This window comes from Danio rerio, chromosome 10, assembly GCF_052040795.2.
Source record: "Danio rerio strain M-AB ecotype USA chromosome 10, GRCz13ab, whole genome shotgun sequence".
Lineage (NCBI taxonomy): Eukaryota > Metazoa > Chordata > Actinopteri > Cypriniformes > Danionidae > Danio > Danio rerio.
Window position 1 is genome coordinate 15,739,862 of NC_141030.1, and position 10,758 is coordinate 15,750,619.

General features: G+C 37.6%; 1 protein-coding gene and 1 long non-coding RNA gene across 2 annotated transcripts in view; one reads left to right on the forward strand and one right to left on the reverse strand.

The window, feature by feature from the left end:
- cntfr (ciliary neurotrophic factor receptor) overlaps positions 1–6,220 on the reverse strand; it is a 330,293-nt gene extending 324,073 nt beyond the window's left edge. The window contains 1 exon segment of the mRNA NM_001098242.2: positions 5,975–6,220. The gene's annotated coding sequence lies outside the window, so the exon portion shown is untranslated.
- LOC147842003 (uncharacterized) lies at positions 1,898–6,189 on the forward strand. The gene is made up of 2 exons (XR_015500885.1): positions 1,898–2,497; positions 2,924–6,189. It is a non-coding gene; the product is annotated as an uncharacterized LOC147842003 (long non-coding RNA).
- Positions 6,221–10,758: the final 4,538 nt, after the last annotated feature.

Genomic DNA, 10,758 nt, shown 5'->3' on the forward strand with positions numbered 1-10,758 from the left:
TAATAGATTAAAAGCCTGTGTCGTGGCCAGAGAAGAGCTCCCGCATTTTTCTGGGCTGCTCTTCGCTTGGAGGCATTCGAGGGTTGTTATTTGGGTTAGTACCACATTTCCTGGTTGTCCTGTATTTTGCACTGTGCCTTGAGGTATAAATTACCCTTGTGCCCTGACTTTGGACCACCTTTCCTGGAGTTAATCTTTATCTACAGGTGCAAATGTGAAAAAGGTGGTCATTAAATGACACTCGAAGGTTCAGAACCTCGAGTTACCTCCAAGGCAACGGTGAAAGCGTCAACTCGCTGACCTTTTGAAGACACACAGACACTCTGATGGCCCTCAGCCTGTAAATAACAGTGTAAACTATGTTTACTTTGGCAAGGGTCAAGATGTCCCCTTAAATAGAGTTCGGGGTGGAGAAACTTGCTTTGGTGTCATACTACCCCATGAAAATCTCTTCACTGCATGAGCAGATAACCTCTTGGGCAGCTCTCCAACATTAAGTGCGGTTGACCTAAGGTACTTGTCCCAATCCTGTCCCCCTTCTTCTCCTCCCAATTCCTCCTGTCAGTTTGTACTATCCTATCTCACCTCATTGTAAGTGAACGAAAAACAGGTCACATTCTTTAGTTAAGTGGGGTATTTATGATCCAGGTAGTGATACGATCCACTTGGGTAATAGAAGACTCTTTGTGGATCGGGTTAAAAGTCAGAATAACAGATTTCATGCAGCTCCGGGATTAATTACTTTCAGGTGAAGGCAAATCTGTAAGACTCATTTGGGGTTGGGGTGGAAACATTTGAATGTTCCTAACAACATGGATACTTTGATCTGAGGTTGACTTGGAGCCCCAGAGGTGCCAATGAGCAAATGTATAGATGTATTTACAGTCTTTACACTTGTTCAGTCCATCTACAGTCAATAAATTAGTTACGGCAAGGGGATTCAATAATGCATATTTTCCATTCCCAGGCAGAAACAATAGATTTAAATCAGAACAGCAAGGTAAAAATATCCATCTACAATTGGAACAATATGTATGGATACTAAACTCGCATTGCTTAAATCATTCAACAGATGTAGATAAATGTAAGTTAAGGCTTAGATGTGTGTTACTTTTTTTTTTAAAATGCAACTCCACTAGATGACAGGCACCTCTCTAATACTTATACAATTTCCACTGACCTTAGTTTAAGACTTGTCCAAAAGACCTTTCTTTACTCATTCCATCTTTCTTCAATGTACTTTTGCTAGCATATCTATAGACAATCTCAATGTGGCAATGTCATTGGCCCTTAAACATTTTCTCCTTGTTATCAAACTATTTCATAAGTGTAACAAGAGGCAAATCAATCTTTTTGTCACATTAAAACAGCTATCATAACATTATGTATCAATGTCTGGACCTTTTTGGATTCTCGGAACTATGGAAATTAAAAATATAAAACAGGAAATACATTAGGACCACTGTTATTGTTTACAACCCTCAAAAAGGTCTGCATTATCTTGCCATAACGGAAGCAAGCGATGGCAAAATTAAACTTAACCGATCTTGACATTTGCATAGTGAATGTATTTTTGTCTCCGGACAAATCAGACATGATACATTGATGCATTGTCCCTCCTCCATGCCCAGATTGGTTCAAACTCGCTATATCACAACCAATAAGCATAGGTTTCGCTTTTGTTTGTGGACCAAGCTTTTTGAACAACACGGAATGAGAGATAAGCATACATTTATGCGCGGCTAAATAAAACGCAAAAAAAAAAAGTTTTTCATGAAATAATTCTCATACTAAGTACTTTTGCATGCACAGCAGCACAGAAACATGACAAAACAGTGACACAGCAAAGACGAACTGCTGCTCTTGCTGTTTTCAAAAGACGCAAATGAAGATGCAGCTGTTTGTCTGCATTGCAGACAACCATATCCAAATCCATATCCATAGACAACCATATCCATGCTGGCACATAAAACCTAAGGGTGTTCCATATTGAATCTAGTTTCGTTATATAACTATTTATAGTATAGTAAATATTTATATCTATTTTTTACTGAGGATTTGCACCATGTTTATTTGGACTTTATTTGGACTTTGACACATTATTTACTATTTTCTTATTTTTATTTGTTCATTGTAAGTGGTGTTGTTTATAGTAACTAAAAATATATTATTTGGAAAAAGTCAAATTTGCTTCACTGTTCTATTATTTTGTAACATTTGTAACATACCGTATACCGCGAAACCGTCAAACCGTGGTATTGTTTTAGACGATTATCATACCGTGAAAAATTCATACCGTTACAACCCTACAATGGAGTGACACCTTTTCAAAAAGGTACAAAATCGGACCTAAAAGATCATATCAGTACCTCGAGGATACATGATATTAGTACCTAAAAAGTACAAAAGCGTTCCTCTTTAAATTTTCAGGTACTAATATATACTTTTGAGGTACTAACATGGACCCGTCAAGTACAAATTTGTACCTTTTGAAAAGGTACCATCCCAGTAACAGCTCGCGTATCTTTATTTCTATGTAGGAAAAAACTGATACTGTAAACTGTATACAATACAAAGGATGGCACACAAAGCATGGCTAACAAAATCTGGCAGCCTCAAGTCCCAGGGCTAATATGTTTATATGGATAGATTTTGGTAGCCTGGCAGAAAAAAACAATAGCCCCGGGACTTCGGACTACCAGATTTTGCAAGTCCTGCAAAGCATTTACAAATGATTATGAAATCAACTCTCAAATGGATAATTTTTTCTGCAAGTTTGCTTGATGCAGTTGTATATTAATGTACACAACTAGAGTTGCATATATCATGTAAACCCCTCAACCAACCAATTAAGCTGTCTGTTTTTTGTTGCTTCCCCACTAGCTGTCACTTGTTGTTGTCATCGTTGAATGTGAATAAACAGACAACTCAGTGTTGCCGCCTTGTGGACTAACTATATAGAGCATTAAAAATGCAGTTAAATAAAATTAATTATAAGATTAAATTAAATAAGTACAAGGTGCACATTTGCGCAGTTAGAAAAATTAAATATGCAAGCATGCTATGTTAAAGACAAAACTGAAGTGGCACATACTATACTAATACACAACACCTACCCTTTTAAAAAAAACAACAACAAAATACACTTTAAGATCCAATACAAAAGCACAAGCATTTCCTTAGAAATGTAAATGTAGTCCAAATGGCCTCTTTCTGTGTATAGAATATTTAAATATTCATTTCTCCTTAAAGACCCAAGTGGAAGTACAAACAAGACTTCTTACAGTTAAATGCATTTTAATGAATACTAATGTAGCGCATGGGGTTGGCGGCATCCACATTCTCAATATCAAACGGTGGCAACATCACATTAGTTAGCTCAGTGAAGGGCTAAATTGGAAGAGTCAAAGAAATAACATAACTGCTCATCTTGAAAATTCCTATTTACTGCATGAAACATGCGGGTGCCAAATCAACGGCAAATGAAATGATTAATAAATCAATCAGATCATAATTGAATAAGAAGCAAATTACCAACACATCACAACAGGTTAAACAACTCAGTTCATAAAGATTGCAGTCTATTTCATCTCGGTGTGCTCCTGGCTCTGAAAAGCCAGCGGGAAGTCAGATTCCTCAAGCACCAGCTTCTAATTTGTCGAATTTGTGTATGTTGGGGAAGAAAGCATCGGCAGCCCCCGTTGTCTGTGATCAGCCAGCGTTCTGACATCTGTTTAAGGATGTTTATCCAAGGGGTAAGTATGTTAAGGGAAATATTATGCTGGTGTTATTTTACTTTTCTTCTGTTTGAATCATAAACACAGCTCCGGGGCAGGACAGAGAGATTACAGCTAAGAACGTGAGCATGGGGTCTCGAATCACACCCTGCGAAAGAGGAACCCTACCAGGATTCCAGACCCAAAGGCGACCTTAATCTGCCAATGGCAGAGCATTAATTCAATTACACCAAACGTAGCACGTGCGCTGCACTGTTTTATTGAGCCTGCAACGTTTTATTTACATCCCCACAAGCTCCCGGACTGACGCGTGTTGCTCTTTTACTGCGTTTGTGAGGACGGACTCAAACTAAAACCAGGTGCCAAGCTACAGGCTGCTCAGATGACAGCGAGAGCCTCTTTAGTGATAGCTTTACGAACTGAAACACTGCCCAGAGAAAGCAGAGACCCTCATTTAAAAAGAAAAGTAGGTGTCCGGCAGCCATTCAGTCACCGCTCTCAATAAGGCATGAAACAGGGCGTCATTAAGGCAGTGTCAACCCTGCCGGAGTTAAGCTGACCCCCCTTTGGGCTAATGTGAGGAGGGCAGAGTCTTTAAAGCCAAACAGAAAGAGGCTTTACCCCCGCAGCATGTCCCTGTGTTACACATAAAGAGTTTTAACCCACCAATAAATGGATGGCGCATCCCAAAAAGTCAGTAAATATGCAGAAAAAGAAGGGGAATCCCATGAAAGCTGTCAGGAATGTTTTAAGGACACAATCGGAAGAAAATTAGGTAACACTTTTCTATTTGTTGACAATAGTTAATGCATTAAGCATCACTAACAAACAAATCACAGTGGTTTAGTTAATGTTAAACTTTCATCGTAAACATGAATGTGTTAATGATGGAATAATGTAAACATAATACATATTTTACATTAATAACTACATGCTTATTGCATGCTTATTATTAAAATATTAACAGTTTGTACTTGAAAAGTAGGGTTTGTTTCACATCTTTCATCGTATCTAATAACTAAACCCAACTGTTACTTTACTAACTATTAATAAGCAGCAAGTAGTAGTCTATTGAGCTAAAAGTCATAGCCAAATTAATGGTTTGTGAATAGTTAACAGCACTGCTCATTGTTTATGCTGACGAATGTTAACTAATTATTGTACTATATATAATATAGCTTTTTTAACACAAACAAACAAAACATTGGCAAAATAATATTAATAACAATAATAGTTTAACTTCATTTCACAATATGTGTACTTAATGTGTACAGTGTATAAGCACCAGGTTACATAAGGTAACTACATGGCTTAAGGTTAGGTTCATGAATAGGTTCACTAATAAAAATTAGTTGTTATCCAATTTATGCAATATCTATGATTACTTTATCGTGTGTACACACAATATATGACCATAGGATTAGGTAATACCCTACCAATAATTCAGTTCATGCTAAATAGAGTGACAGACTTTCAAAAATGCTACCAGACATGTTTGACTTTGATTGTACCAATAAAGAAAGTCCAAGAGACAGATGAAGAAAAGTTAAGACAGGGGAACCTGCAAGATACAAGCCCAGCCAAAGAACAAAAAAAAGCGTCAGCCCAAGCAGGAGGAGGAGGAGATGAGGAGATTTCCGCTAAAACTAATCAATCAGGTCCTGATAATGGCTTCCATGCAGGAGTGTTGACACTGGGTCAGCTCTTCCCTTGACCCGCGCCTTCAGGGCAGCGGCAACAGAAAAGGCACAGATAACAGAAGCCGGGGCTAATTGTCTGCCCAGTGTCAGACCTTTTCAAAACCTCCCCACTTTCACTCGGTCGCCCGTCTTTCTCTCTCTCTCCCATTCCTCCGTACCCGAATCCTCACCCCCGTCTCTCTCTTTTCTCCGGCGAAGCGGCCACTTTGTTTGCCTCCTTCCCGGAGTGAGGCTGCATGAATCACATTTCTCGCTGTCTAATACGCTAGCATCCTTCTAACACGTGCAGCGGAGGGACGCTGCGGCTTCACCAACAACTGTCACACCAGCTTCAACCTCAAGTCAATGGCGAGTAATCCTTTAGGACAGATTTCCCAATCAATTGTTGATCCCAATGTCTTCCAAAAAATAATCAAAATCCATCCCTGCATGTTCCTCAAAGCACAAAAACCAAATGCACTTTGCACAACTGAAATGTAAAATAACAAAAAAATGACTTGACAGTTTGCACAGAAGAGCTAGAATGAAGGTACTTACTTAAAAGCGTAATGCTTCCCTCCTTATCTTCCTCTGCTCCTCAATGTCTTGTCCTCTATAGCTGCACACAGATGTGAATGAGTGTTTGTGTGTGTGTGTGCATATGTGTGTGCGTGGTTGTTTATATCAGGAAGCTCCAGTACAGAAAGTTGCTCTTCTCCAGGCAAAGGCGTCTGGTGTGTGTATGTGTGTGTGTGTGTTTGTATGTCTGTGTGTATGTGTGTCTCAAGCAAAGGCTCGCGCTGCACTGGCTGAAGGGAAACCAAAGCACTTTTAAACTCGCACTGGCTCCCCATGTGACCAGCTCACTCACAGCAGCCAGTGAGGAATATATTAGTGTGGCTTTCCTCTGTCCACATGCACCCCCTAGCCACTGTTGAAGGAAGTGTGCGCTGCCAGACACACACACACACACACACACACACACACACACACACACACACACACACGCACGCACGCGGGCGCGCGCACACACACACACACACACACACACACACACGAGCGTGTAAGAACACACACTGACATATGCTCGCAATACCCTGAACGCTATTTAAAAATACACCAATGCAAAGGGAAATTATGTATCACAAAGACTTAAGCCTTAATGAAGTGTCTGATTTTTCAATGTAATAATGTTGTTATTGATGTAAACGAGACTATAGTTTTGGCTTAATAAGACTACAAAGTACAATTGGGAGGCAGATGTATTTTGTTTCCCTGTACATGTTTTTGGGGAAGTGCTGTTAGCTTTTGCATGTTTAAGAATCACCAAAGATGACAGTTTTAGCTAAAATATTATTTAATGTTCTGTTATAGAACAAAACAAATCATCTACATACTGGATGGCTTGAGTATGAGTAAATCAGCAGCAAAACATAGCAGACCCCCTAGTTTTTCATTATTTATTTATTTTATTTTATTTTTGTGATTTTGAGACAGTAATTCCTAAAAATGTGCGGACAATTTTGCTAAAAAAAAAAAATATATATATATATATATATATATATATATATATATATATATATATATGAGCAATATGACACGAGTAGCAGTGCGATATGGCTGTATATTGGCACTGGTGGGAGGCGTGCGTTGGCACGAGGCCGCAGGCCAAGATCTGTAGTTAGATCTGTAGTGTCTGCTTTTTGCTGGTTGTATGTGGGCGGAGTATTACACAAAGGGTAAAAAGGCTTTACAGGTGCTGATATTACTTAAATATATCACGGCTATCAGCCAATCAGATTCAAGACCCAGACAGAACTGTTGTATGTATATATATATAAGAAAGGATATAAAATGGTAGCGATTACGCCATTGTATAAGGGGTTAAATAACTCTTATTTTTATCCACGATCATACTTTCTCTCAGATTTCACTCTCTGAAGCATCTGACCTCATTCATGTCACACATAGGACATGCGTTAGAGTTCCCTTACCATAATACACCTAAAAACACAAAATAATAGGGATGTAACGGTATCCGAATTTCACTGTACGATAATACCTCGGTATGAATGGCACGGTACATAATTTATTGAATAATTTACAGGTAAAACAAAACTAATGAAAAGACGCAAAAAAGTGCCAAAAGTGTTTATTTATCTTAGCACTGAACATATCAATGAAATACAAATTAGCCATCTATCTGTAAGTTTCGAAACAGGAACTTAAATTTTTCAATTTTTATAAAAATTAATAAACCATATAAAAAAATAAAGTTTCAATTTAGTATTGTTGAAAACTCATCACATTCAACATTTAATCACTCACTCACTTAGATAGAGATGGGTTTTTTAAGGAAAAATATCAAATAACTATAATCTGGTAAAAGCTGGGATCTCTGGGCATGTCCCCTGCAACAGAAAAAAAACCCTCTCATTTGGGACTGAGGTTTCTGGGACATAGAGATATGATTTAGCCAAGGTTGACAGTAGTGGGTAACGTTGTGCATTGTTTTTCCACCACTTGAGAGGACAAGGCATGTGTGAGATAGAGGTCTCTTTGCGGTACAAGTCAATGTCTGCATCAATCTAACAAGTGAGCCGTGTTCTGCAGTCCCCATGACTGTTTTTAGTTGTATTCCCCGACTTATATTTCACCACAGTCTGGCAGTGCCTGCATATTGCTTTTTTTCTTTGTCTGTCACCTTTTCTCCTTTTTTGTATCTTTTTAGAAAGAAACTGAAATGCTTCCACACATCCGATTTAAAACCCGCTTAAGGTTCGATTATTTCCAGCTCTTTTTCTTCCCCGCTACTAGCGACACACTCTATTTCCGCATTACTGGATCTGTAGTGACATCAGCCTGCAAAGGAAGATGGCCACGCCTAGGCTGATGGGAATTGTAGTTCCCACTACCTCTCGTTCGCTTAATTCGCCTAAGCAAACTTTTCTCAGAAATATAGTTTTATTGAGTTATGTGCCTACGGTAATATTGAAAAAAATTACTATTGCGGTATGACGGTATTTACAATATTTGTTACATCCCTACAAAATAATGTATCACATTGACGAACATTATAATACCAGCCAGACCCCCCCCCCCCCCCAAATGTTTTGATTGTGAGGGTGCAGGTGAGACATCATTTTTCGAAAGACACTCAAATACATCACGAGCGCTGCGTATGCAACGTTCAAAACGTACAAAAAATCACAAAAAACAAGGGGGTCTGACATAGGTTTTTAGTGAATTATTACATTTTTTTAAAAATATAAATACCTTTGCACCTTTGTGGTAATTAGAAGTATTTGACAACCTGGGGTGCATTTCTGAAAACCATCGTTAGTTAACTAAGGTCGCAAGTTTAGTCGTTACAAACATAGTTTGTTGATTTGGCGTTTCCCAAATCCATCGTTCTAATAAACATTTGCAAACTGCGTCACAAACTTGTATGCGTGCAACTACACCTCTAGAGCTGTAGTTAGAAGCATTATTATTATTATTATTGTTATTATTATAGGGTGAAGCAGTGGCGCAGTACAGTAGGTAGTGCTGTCGCCTCACAGCAAGAAGGTCGATGGGTCGCTGGTTCGAGCCTCAGCTCAGTTGGTGTTTCTGTGTGGAGTTTGCATGTTGTCCCTACGTTCGCGTGGGTGCTCCGGTTTCCCCCACAGTCCAAAGACCTGCAGTCCAGGTGAATTGGGTAGGCTAAATTGTCCATAGTGTATGAGTGTGTGTGAATGTGTGTGTGTGGATGTGTCCCAGAGATGGATTGCGGCGGGAAGGGCATCCGCTGCGTAAAAACTTGCTGGATAAGTTGGCGGTTCATTCCGCTGTGGCGACCCCGGATTAATTAAGGGACTAAGCCGACAAGAAAATTAATGAATGATTATTATTATAATTATTATTATTATTATTATTATTATTATTAGTAGTAGTAGTAGTAGTAGTAGTAGTAGTATTAGTAGTATGTCTTTTATTTCTTAATAAATAGCCTACTGTAAATTAGTCTTACAACAATTAACAATTTATATGATTTATATATGAGATTAGAATACATGTTAGCTAAGTGATTTTAAATAGAATATTCACAATAATATTTGCAGGGAACACCCTAAACGTGCCGTTTACATATATTTCAATTAAAATGGAAAATGAGTGTATGTTTTCATCAAAACTAATTCTGGATTTTTTTTAAATGTGAATGCATGTAAAACAATAATTTGCACAAAAAATTATAGGGTTTTTCTTGAAAGAAGTTGTTACTCCACCCCGTTTAGAGTGCATTATGGGCGTTTTACGTTATAACTAATGTGATTCAAATGATGGATCTGCGACTGAGAAACTACAGTTTTGGAAAACACTCTCCATTACATTCTTTTCCCAAACAATGCATTGTACTGTGATAGTTTAGCCAGGAGTTATGTCATTGTATGGGAAATGCACCCCTGTCTGTGTTTAATACACATTTTTAGTACATCATTTTATTCTCTTAACCCACACTTTAACCCAACATTCTACAAATACTTAAGTAATACTCTATTGCGAGATAGCTGGCATACTTACTTACAATATAATCAATAAAGAGTCTGAAGAGGAGATTCAAATGAAGTGTAATCTCAATTGGCATTATTTTTAATCTCATTATTGTCTGGAAGAGGTATTTGATATGCAAATTAGATGTCTTTAGCCATATTTTCTTTCTTCTGGCATTTAGTAGGATTACAGAATTTTGACAAATCTTTGTGGGTAAGGCAATTTAACATGTACAGTCCTGGCTGGTATCTGGACAAATCTAAACAAAGGTTAAATAATTGTTTTGTACAAACGTGCTCATAGATGTAAGGATTGTTTGTATATTTGTAAAGCTCTAAGTCTCTTTGTAAAGGGGTCTTTGGGATTAAATGAATCAGTAAAAACTAATAAATGAACTAACGAATAACCGACAAACCCAAAAAAAAAACAAAAAAAAACATATACTGTATAAGTACATCAATACATTGAGACATACATAAATCCATACATTACAACAAAATCAGACCATAAACAGAATGTTTTAAACACTGTAAACTAAATACTGCAAACAACAAAAAGGTCAAACGACATTTAGAACATCAAACAACATCAACAACAGATTCATAACTTCACACAATAACAAATAGAACAAATAACTCCATAACAAATAGAACAATAAACAACACGCAACAATGCACGTACAACAAATTTAACAAACATAATCTTACAAGAACAACATAAGAAATAACAACACTAAAACTACAAAGAAATATCAAATAATAACAAAACAATGAAAACACTAATAAACAAAATAAAATAAAACAAAAAAG